An 11,773-nucleotide genomic window follows, 5' to 3' on the forward strand; every position below is an offset into this window, starting at 1 on the left:
GCTTGACAGCCGGGGCGGTGCAGCCTGCGCTGCCGGGTCGCCGCCGCCGCCGCCGCCGCCGCGCCCCAGGAGGGGTCTCCCGTCCCCTCGGGCCGCCCTCGAAGCCTCGCTACCAGCTCGTTCCGCCCGCCTTAGCCCCTGCGGGTACGGGTCACCTCTGCCCCCAGCTTCCCTCGTGCTCCTCCCGGCGCTTGCCCTGCATCTCCCTGCGTGACCCCCCTGGTGCCCTCCAGCACCCACAGGCCTCTTCTGGGAAGCAGTCTCCCACCTTCTCCCGGAACATTCCAGAGAGCAGTTGACTCCCTCTTGATCAGGTCAGGACATGCCAAGGGGCTTAAAAAACCGCGAAACAGGCTAGCGCCTCCTTCCCACATCCCCCAGCAAAACAAACCCTCCCCTCCACTCCCCATCTCCGCCACCCCTTCTCCCGGAGCCTCGCAGTCCAAGAAAGGAACCCCCCAACGCGGCTCTGGGTCGTGGGCTTTGGAAAGCGCACTGCTAAGTGGCCTTCGCTGCTTCTCTGCTACCTTGGCGGATGGGGGGGGGGGGGCATTTGGGCTAACAATCAATGCTTACTTTACCAGAGGTGAATCCATTTGGATGTAAAAAGCGTTCCCTAATTCAGACCCAAGGTGCTAAAAGAAAAGGGTCACAGGACTGGCTAATGGGTAGCGTAAAACATCCTTGTCTAGAGGCAGGGGTATGACAAAGAGAAATTAGTCTTTCCAAGCACTATCACTCCATATAAAATGCGTAGTGCTGTGAAACAATAATGTTGTGAAGTAAGTTATGGGGGCAACTTAGTAGCAACCAGAAGCAGCTAATTGTGGATAGGATTGCTCAGGGCTGCTGCTTATGGAAGGAGATTAATTAGCACTTGAGTCTGGGACTTTTGCAACTTCTATGAAAATATGATTCCATGCACACATCCAGGAGGAGGCAAAAGTTAAGTAGACAGCTGTGTTTTATTGTCATGTTCATTTTGTGCCTTTGAATATTTCCCAGAAAATTAACTACATTACAAGTACCTAATTCAGTTGTGTGTTACTGATGATGACAATTCAGAGTTTTGGGTCTCAAGTTCATATTTTTCATGGCTTACCTGGGGATATATAAGAAATTTGTATCTCCCAAGAAGAATTGGGATGAAGTCAGCTTCATCTATTTGGGAGACATTAAAATTATTCCTCTGGTCAATACTGGGGAGTGGCAAAAGGTATGGGACAGCAATTTATATAACACTTTAGGAAATAAACCCTTTGAGTTTTCAAATATTGGCAGTGTTGGGGTTTTCTTTGTATCTTATGGACACTCTCTCATTTGAGTCACTGGAACACCTCTTCAAATTATTCTTTATACCAAATAAATGATAGGAAATTATAATATCTAAAGTCTCATAGCCCCAATATTAACCTAATGGCCAAAGCAAAGTAAAGAAAGAGCACATTTATTATTAACCCCTGAGTCTGTGGTATTGAGCAGAACTACAGAACTACTCCATTTCTCATTACAGATTTCAGAAACATTTACTATCTGCACCAGTCCTGCCTGGATAAGATACTTCCTTGATTGCTTTATAACTGGTTCTTGCTTCTTTAACAAGATATTAAGTATCTCGATGGAAAAGTAGTCTTTCATACTTAGTTTATATAAAACATTATTGTGGGTTTTTTTCTTTTTTTTTTTTTTTTTAGCGAGAGTGAGCACAGGCAGACAGAGTGGCAGGCAGAGGCAGAGGGAGAAGCAGGCTTCCTGCTGAGCAAGGAGCCCAATGTGGGACTCCATCCCAGGACGCTGGGATCATGACCTGAGCCGAAGGCAGCCGCTTAACCAACTGAGCCACTCAGGTGTCCCTTTCTTTTATTTTTTTTAAAGATTTTATTTATTTACTTGACAAAGAGAAGAGAACAAGTAGGCAGAGCAGCAGGCAGAGAGGGGGAAGCAGACATTTTGCTGAGTGGGGGAGCCCGACATAGCAGGGGTCCATCCCAGAGCCCTGGGATCATGACCTGAGCCAAAGGCAGCCACCTTAACTGACTGAGCCATCCAGGTGTCCCTATTATGTTTTTCTTATATTCTTCATTATTCTTAATTGTGAGCACCTGCTAGGTATAGAATAAGTTTTCATTAAATACTTTTTGAAGATTTTATTTGTTTATTTGACAGAGACAGAGAGAGAGGGAACACAAGCAGGGGGAGTGGGAGAGGGAGAAGCAGGCTCCCCATTGAGCAGGGAACCTGATGCGGGGCTCATTCCAGGACCCTGGGATCAAGACCTGAGTCACGAAGGCAGAAGCTTAACTAACGACTGAGCCACCCAGGCACCCCTCATTAAATATTGTTGAATTATGTTTAAACTATTCCCATATATAAGTACCGGGTTAAGAAGAAAACCAACAAAATCAGAATGATTACGTATATTCTAAAGGAATCTGTACTTTTACACCAATACTTTCCATGCGAAACAGCTTAGCAGAGAAAAGTAATTAGCATTCTAATCAATTTCATTTGGTTACATAGTCTAGTTATAAATTCTATTTCCATTCTGAATAAGCTGTTCAGGGGAAGTTTATCTACATAAGGAAAATCTTGCTCAGTGATGAGTTTATCACTGCTTATGATTATTTTGGAAAAAATCAGTAATGGATTTAGAATTTTCTTCTTAGATTTTATGAATTAGTAGGAACCTTAGCAAACTTATGGAATTTCAATAACAAGTTTCCAGAATTAAATCTAGAATGCCCCCAAGAACTTGGAAGAAAGCTAAAAAGGCCTTTAAGAACTAAAACAGCTGACAAAAAGTCCATGCACCAAAGACCTTATTCATGGGAGACCTCTTCAGATGTTCATTTAAATTATTCATGCAATGTTAATAAGTTTGGTTATTCTGTTTTCCTTGACCACAACATATTAGAAGTAACAAATTAAAATGAAATGGGATGACATTAAAAGAAGGAATGAGTTGAGGCCACCTTGTAATAAGAAGGATGACAGAACTATAAAAAATAGCCATAGAGACAAAAAAACACATAGCAGTCTGAGTGAGGCCTTTAAAAAAAAAAATTATTTCTTTATTTGAGGAAAGACAGAGATGGTGAGAAGAGAGCATGGGTAGGGAACAGAGGAAGAAGAAGGGTCCCACTGAGCAGGCCTCCCATCATGGGGCTCAATCCCAGGACGCTGGGATCATGACCTGAGCTGAAGCCAGATGCCCAACAGGCTGAGCCATTCAGGTGCCCCTGAGTGAGGCCTTTTAGTGCAGAGACAAAGCACTAAAAGGCTAAAAAGGTGTCACTCTGTTATAACTTACCACAATGAGTGAGGTTCTGAATAATACAGGATACTCAGCATCAAGAAGGGACCTTAGGGGTCCTTAAGCCCAACTTCTCACTCCGTAGGAAATCTCTCCACAAAATCTCTGTCCAATAGTCATGCAGTTTCTGTTCTAGAAATCTCAGTAAACAAAAGTCCCAAAGAAGTCCTTTTCATTTTTGGTAGTGTTTTATTTAACTGGGACATCTCTCTTCTTAAAATTCTACCTATGTTGGACCTATGATGGACATCGGGGAGGGTATGTGCTATGGTGAGTGCTGTGAGTTGTGTAAGACTGATGATTCACAGACATATACCCCTGGAACAAAGAATATATTATTTTTTTAAGATTTTATTTATTATTTATCTGAGAGAAAATGAGAGAGAGAGAGACCATGAAGGGGGGAGGGTCAGAGGGAGAAGGAGACTCCCCACCAAGCAAAGAGCCCGATATAGGACTCGATCCTGGGACTCCAGGATCATGACCTGAGCCAAAGGCAGTTGCTTAACCAACTGAGCCACCCAGATTCCCAATACATTATGTGTTAATTTAAAAAAAATAAATTAAAATAGCAAGAAAGCTAAAAAAAATATTCTACCTATGTTTATAGTTTACTTTTCTGCAACTATGTGGAATAGGTCCAATTTCCTTTCTGATAGGTATTCAGAGATTTGAAGTTAAGTTTTATTGCTCCGTTTAACTATTCTCTTCTCCAAGTGTTCGTTTACTTGTCCATGTGGGATGATTTCCACAGCTTTCACCAGCTTAGTCACTCCCTTTCAGATATACTACAGTTTATCCATGTTGTTCCTATACTGTGCATCTAGGACTCCAGCCCAGGTTTATCTGGATTGGTGTAGAATAAGACAGAACTAGTAGTTCCCTTAACTTAGGTCTAGGGCTTATATTCCAATAGGTTAAAAATGCATTAGCATCTTTGTGGTGTTGGTTGATGTTATCCTTGAAGCAAATTCAAATTCTCTTTTCATTTATGGATGAAGAAGGATGAAGAAGATAAGATACATTTTGTTTCATCAGAAGGAAAGAGTTCTATTAAAGTACATTGCAGGTAGTAAGCATTCAATAAATATTAATTTTTTTAAAGAATTTATTTATTTATTTGACAGAGATCACAAGTAGGCAGAGAGAGAGGGAGGAAGCAGGCCTCTTGCTGAGCAGAGAGTCTGATGCAGGGCTTGATCCCAGGACCCTGGGATCATGACCTGAGCCGAAGACAGAGGCTTAACCCACTGAGCCAACGAGGTGCCCCAATAAATATTAATTTAAAGAAAAAATCAACAAGTTCAAATTAGAAAATTGGAAAAATGGTTAAAAATTTAAAAAGAAACTGTTAGTCCTAAATGGAATAAATATTTTCTGAAAAAAATAATCACTTCTATGGAAAAATTTGATTCTTCAATAAGACTGTATGTATACACATGGTATACTTTTCCAAGGGAAGGAAGAACTTTGTACTAGTGATATTTTTCGTACACCTAGTATCTTTCCTCTTTGAACTATAAACATGATCTCATTTATCCTTGAAGCATCAGTGTGTGGGAGGGAACAGGAATAGTTGCATGCATTTATAGAGCGAGAAAGTGATGTGAAAGATGCAAGTGCCAAATTTAGATCATCCAATAAGTATATACTGGAGATCAGACATGGGTTTTCAATTTTTTTTTTTAAAGAAATCATTGTTTATCCATCAATTTTCCATAAATAATGATCTTATCTCTCTTGGACCTAGAAGACTGTTGGGAAAAAATTAGATGGAGAATTATTTCCATTGAAATAATCCTGTGTTTTTTTTCCTACCTAGGTCTATGCCCATTAAAACATCATCTTGGGAATTTCCTTAAGCTTTAATTTAAGCCTCCTGCCACTGGCACTGTTTCTTACTTCATGTGCTTCCTAGCTACAGCTGCTCATTCCTAGGAAGGGAGTGAGAGCCTTTGAAACTACATGTGCTTTTCCAGGAAGGTAAGCAGTAGTTTTCTTTAAAAAAAAAAAAAAAAAAAATGCACGCATGCTCTCTCATGTTTATATTAATTATATAGAGCCTAGAAAGTTCAAACAAACAAGAACAGTGTTGTTGTTACAGAGATAGCGACTCTGGACAGCACTGTACTGACACAAATTTTAAAACTTTTCCTCTAAATGGCCCTTAACTAAAACTTTCCGTACATATTGCTACTCCTGACAGTGATGAAAAGATGCTCAGAGGCAAATTACTATTCTTTTAAATGTAAGAAAATGCAAGAATGACTAAAGGCCTCACGAGGATGAAAGAACAGTAATCAATATGGGTGACTCCCTTTATTTATCCGTGTCTTTTATGTAGTAGCTGTAGTGTTTTAGGAGCAAGGACTGGCCTGAGTCCCCAGGCGGGAACTTGGCTCTACCACCTACTAGCTGAGTGACTATGCACAATGATAAATAAATAACCTGCTGTGCAACTATTTCCTCCTCTGCCCTATGGGAATAATAATAGCATCTAATTAATAAGATTACTATTAATGTTAAATGAGTTAATATTTATGAAGCAGTAGACAACAGCAAGACCCAGGAAGCACTTTAAGTTTTGTTAAATCCGTACAATAGTAAAATGCAAATCCATCATGTACATACAATCTCTTCTGATGCGCCCTGGAATTTCATCTTCAAGTTACATAGAGATCTTTAATAGGCAGAAGATACATTGTTGCCCTGGCTTAATTTTAAATGTTGCCTCACGTCTGTGAAAGCAGCACACAGGAAACCAAAGTATGAGGTAACAGATCTTCTCCAGCTAGAGGGAGAGGGACATGAGCATTGATGGAGTAGGTGCAGCTTCCAGGCACAGTGTTGAGTGTGTTACAATTCTCACAACGACCCTCTAAGGTTAGGTTGTCAACCCTTGGATACTGACAGTCAGAGAAGTCAGATGCCTGAGCCGGGTCACAGTAAGCAGACCAGTGAGGATTTGACGTCTGATGTGTCTGATTTTCAGTGGAGTCTTCTCTGAGAGAGGTGGGTGGCATAGCCAGGCAGTTAAAGGAAGGGATCAAAACTAGACTGCTAATTTCTTCATCCGTTAAAAACACTCCTAGAATGCTTTCTACTTTGACAATCGCAGTTTATTAAGCACCATCTACCTGCTTATTTCCAAATCTCAGTTATGAGATTCAGGGCTGTATATCCAACCGCCAATGGACAGCTCTACTTAGACACCTCAAGTTCAACACGTTCAAAACTGAATTCATCATCTTTCTCCCCTAACTTATGTCATTCCTCCTATATTCCCTGTCCTGTAGAATGTCACAACTATTCATCTTCTGGATCAACCCAAGAAAAGTAACATTTTTCAGACTTCTGCAGAACACTCGTGTACAGTGAGACAAGTGTGTCTCACTGTGTCTTTTTCACAAGTATTGTGAGGAAAAAGATTTCTCCGGTCAAATAATCTTAACAGTATGTTAAAGTTAAAGAGGAATTCTCAGAATCTCTTAGATGCTAAGTTCAGTTCAAGTCTCCAAGAAATGGGGGTGCCTGGGTGGCTCAGTTGTTTAGGCGTCTGCCTGTAGCTCAGGTCGTGAACCTGGGGTCCTGGGATCGAGTCCTATATTAGGGCTCCATGCTTAGCAGGGAGCCTACTTTTCCCTCTCCCTCTGCCCCCGCTCCCTCTGCACCCCCTCTCCAGCTCATGCTCTTTCTCTCTCTCTTTCAAATAAATAAATAAAATCTTTAAAACAATCTCCAAGAATGGATATGGCATTCTATTAGATAGGATCGCATTCAGTTGCATGAATCTAACTCAGTAGCTTAACCAAACTAAGACTGATTTTCTTCTCATGGTAAAAGGTATACAAGGAGGTATACAGCCCAGTACAAGTGCAGCTGCTCAAGAAAGTCATCAGGACTTGCACTGTTTTCTTCCTCATGGTTGAAAGATGGCTGCTCTACTTCTAGGACTTGTGTCTGCATTCCAGGCAAGAGAGTTGGAACAAAAGAGAAGGAAAAAAGACATATGCCGGCTAAGTCTTAAAAGCTTTCCCAGAAGCATTGCTTGCCTGCTTATATCTAACTGTGCAGAACTGGTTTATGTGGCTTCTTCAGACCATACGGAAGTCTGGGGAGATGAGTATTTTAATTTGGCTTATTGCCACCCTTTACAAAATCAGGCTGCTATTAGAAAGAAAAGGAGGTGGAATATTGAGTAGACAATTAGCTGTATATGTCATCAAAAGTTAGCAATTTCACCCATATATTTGGCCCAAGCACTTACTGACAGTAAGGGGCTCCCCATCATTGGCAGATGGTATTCATGTTGCTTGCTTGGCACCCAAACCTTCCGTGATGTTATCAGCTCCTGGCCACAGGCTCTCTAGCGCATCCCACAGTGAACTATCTGCCATCTCTGAGATGAACATCAGTGCTCCGTGCCTCTTACTTCTGTACACTCTCTGCCTTTGCCTCTTTTTCTCTCTTCCTTCTGGCTAACTCTGGCAGGTCCTCAGAAATTCAGTTAAACTGCTGCCACAGCTCCTTTTAGACTCTCTCCCCTTCCAACTGGGTTAGCTGTTCCCCTATCCTCCTCTGCATTACTATATTATCCTAAAGTATAGGTGTTTTTTTCCCCTTGTATACTGAGTGGAAAAAAAAAAAAAAAAACAACAACAACCCTGAATGCACAGTTGTGTTTATGCTCTAATTATAACTGTAGGAAACAGACACATGAAAAAAGCATGGAATAGATCAAAATGTTAGAGATGATTGGTTCTCTGGTTTCTAAACTTTTAGCAAGCCATATAATTGTTATGATCACATTTTTATTCCAAAAATAGAACAACTGAAGGCAGAACATGATAAAGCAGGACATAACGAGTGTCATCTAAAGTAGGCAGTTAGCAGCAGGTGGAGCACTGTGGGCTCCGGAGGTGAGAAGAGCCACATGGAGGATGTGGACTAAGCTAGGTTGAATAGGTTTGGATGGATGTGGTGGCAGGTGTGGGCAAGCCTCATTGGTGATGGTCACATAAATGCTCAGGCCACATAAAGTGCCCCCTAGACAGTGAGTACTGTCCATTAAGAGAAGGGACTCGGGCACCTGGGTGGCTCAGTGGGTTAGGGCCTCTGCCTTCGGATCAGGTCATGATCTCAGGGTCCTGGGATCGAGCCCCGCATCGGGCTCCCTGCTTGGCAGGGAGCCTGCTTCCCTTCCTCTCTCTCCGCCTGCCTCTCTGCCTCCTTGTGATCTCTGTCTGTAAAAAATAAGTGAATAAAATTAAAAAAAAGAGAGAGAGAGAGGGAAAGGATTCATGGGAATCAGTGGAAGATGGGGAGGAAAGGGTAGATTAAAACCAAACAGTTAAAGGCTTTCGTGAGTTAGGCTCGTTTGTGTTGGCAAATTATTTTATAATGTCTTTATCTGGAAATGACATATAATAGATTAGAAAAGAGAGGACCTAGAAGAGGAATTAAGGGCTACTCTATGACAAGAGCTGGGTTGAAACAAAGGTGGTGATAGGGAAAGTGGAAAAAGAGAGATTGAAGAAAAAACGAAACACAAAGAATTGACAGGGCTTTGCAACCACTTGATGGTGGAATTGGCAAAAGAAGTTAAGAATAGGGGCGCCTGGGTGGCTCAGTGGGTTAAAGCCTCTGCCTTCAGCTCGGGTCATGATCCCGGGGTCCTGGGATCAAGCCCCTCATCGGGCTCTCTGCTCAGCAGGGAGCCTGCTTCCCCCCTCTCTGCCTGCCTCTCTGCCTACTTGTGATCTCTTTCTCTGTCAAATAAATAAAATAAAATCTTTTTTAAAAAATGATAGTTTCTTTTTCATAAATAGGAGAATCAGGAAATGTAGCTAGTCTAGGAGGTGGGACGATAAGAAATGGCCAGCTGCGTTGTGAAAAGGTTGATTTAGAAAGAATGGCAGGCCAGTCACGCCCAAAAGACAGTTAACCTGGCTTTGGAGCTTAGCAGAGAAAGTCAAGTCTCCAGATACAGATTTAGGAAATAATAAGCAGAAAAGAAATCCCCAAGAGAAGCAGACTATTTTAAGAACATTTACCATCAGTATTATAACTTAAGATAATTTGTAATTATCATGATAAAACATTAGTTTAGGAAAGACCTTGGACGTTATTTGGGCCAATCTCCTTTTTCAACAAGAAAAAACGGAGAATCATTGAAAATATACATTTAAAACCTAAAGCCTAATTATCGTAGACCCCAGGGTATTCAAAGTTATACAGCTCATTAGGATTAGTGACTGGATTGTCATTGAGGTTTCTCTTTGCCCAGTGACTCTTACATCAGCAATCAAGATCACAAAGGTTCTGCTAAAATTTTCTGGCTTTTTCGCTTAAAATCAAAGAAATCATTGTCCAAAAAACAGAAAACCATTTTTAAAAAACCCACAGTTTCCTCCACATGAGACTCCTAACTCCAGGAAAACAAACTGAGTGTTGCAGAAAGGGAGGTTGGTGAGGGGATGGGGTAACTGGGTGATGGGCATTAAGGAGGGCATGTGATGGGATGAGCACTGGGTGTTATACTGAAAGGATGAATCATTGAATATTATATCAAAAACCAATGATGTACTATACCTTGGCTAATTGAATCTAAAATTTTTTTAAAAGCCCACATGGAGCACCTGGGTAGCTCAGAGAGTTAAGCATCTGCCTTTGGCTCAGGTCATGATCCCAGGGTCCTGGGATCGAGCCCAGCAGGGAGCCTGCTTCTCCCTCTCCCTCTACTGCTCCCCCTGCTTGTGCTCTTTCACTCTGTCAAATAAATAAATAAATTTCTTTCATGAGTACTTTATAGTTTTCTGAGTACAGATTCTTAGCCTCTTTGGTTAGGTTTATTCCTAGGTATCTTATAGTTTTGGGTGCAATTGTAAATGGGATTGACTCCTTAATTTCTCTTTCTTCTGTCTTGTTGGTGTAGAGAAATGCAACTGATTTCTGTGCATTGATTTTATATCCTGACACTTTACTGAATTCCTGTACAAGTTCTAGCAGTTTTGGAGTGGAGTCTTTTGGGTTTTCCACATATAGTATCATACCATCTGCGAAGAGTGATAGTTTGACTTCTTCTTTGCTGATTTGGATGCCTTTAATTTCCTTTTGTTGTCTGATTGCTGAGGCTAGGACTTCTAGTACTATGTTGAATAGCGGTGGTGATAATGGACATCCCTGCCATGTTCCTGACCTTAGCGGAAAAGCTTTCAGTTTTTCTCCATTGAGAATGATATTTGCGGTGGGTTTTTCATAGATGGCTTTGATAATATTGAGGTATGTGCCCTCCATCATCAAGACAGCATGGTACTGGCACAAAAACAGACACATAGATCAATGGAACAGAATAGAGAGCCCAGAAATAGACCCTCAACTCTATGGTCAACTAATCTTCGACAAAGCAGGAAAGAATGTCCAATGGAAAAAAGACAGCCTCTTCAATAAATGGTGTTGGGAAAATTGGACAGCCACATGCAGAAAAATGAAACCAGACCATTTCCTTACACCACACACAAAAATAGACTCAAAATGGATGAAGGACCTCAATGTGAGAAAAGAATCCATCAAAATCCTTGAGGAGAACACAGGCAGCAACCTCTTCGACCTCAGCCGCAGCAACATCTTCCTAGGAACATCATCAAAGGCAAGGGAAGCAAGGGCAAAAATGAACTATTGAGATTTTATCAAGATCAAAAGCTTTTGCACAGCAAAGGAAACAGTTAACAAAACCAAAAGACAACCGACAGAATGGGAGAAGATATTTGCAAATGACATATCAGACAAAGGGCTAGTATCCAAAATCTATAAAGAACTTAGCAAACTCAACACCCAAAGAACAAATAATCCAATCAAGAAATGGGCAGAAGACATGAACAGACATTTCTGCAAAGAAGACATCCAGATGGCCAACAGACACATGAAAAAGTGCTCCATATCACTCGGCATCAGGGAAATACAAATCAAAACCACAATGAGATATCACCTCACACCAGTCAGAATGGCTAAAATTAACAAGTCAGGAAATGACAGATGCTGGTGAGGATGCAGAGAAAGGGGAACCCTCCTACACTGTTGGTGGGAATGCAAGGTGGTGCAACCACTCTGGAAAACAGCATGGAGGTTGAAACTGTTGAAAATAGAACTACCCTATGACCCAGCAATTGCACTATTGGGTATTTACCCTAAAGATACAAACATAGTGGTCCGAAGGGGCACGTGCACCCAAATGTTTATAGCAGCAATGTCTACAATAGCCAAATTATGGAAAGAACCTAGATGTCCATCAACAGATGAATGGATAAAGAAGGTGTGGTATATATACACAATGGAATACTATGCAGCCATCAAAAGAAATGAAATCTTGCCATTTGCAACGACGTGGATGGAACTAGAGGTTATCATGCTTAGCGAAATAAGTCAATCAGAGAAAGACAACTATCATATGATCTCCCTGAT

This window comes from Lontra canadensis, unplaced genomic scaffold, assembly GCF_010015895.1.
Source record: "Lontra canadensis isolate GAN:19392208 unplaced genomic scaffold, GSC_riverotter_1.0 scaffold52, whole genome shotgun sequence".
Lineage (NCBI taxonomy): Eukaryota > Metazoa > Chordata > Mammalia > Carnivora > Mustelidae > Lontra > Lontra canadensis.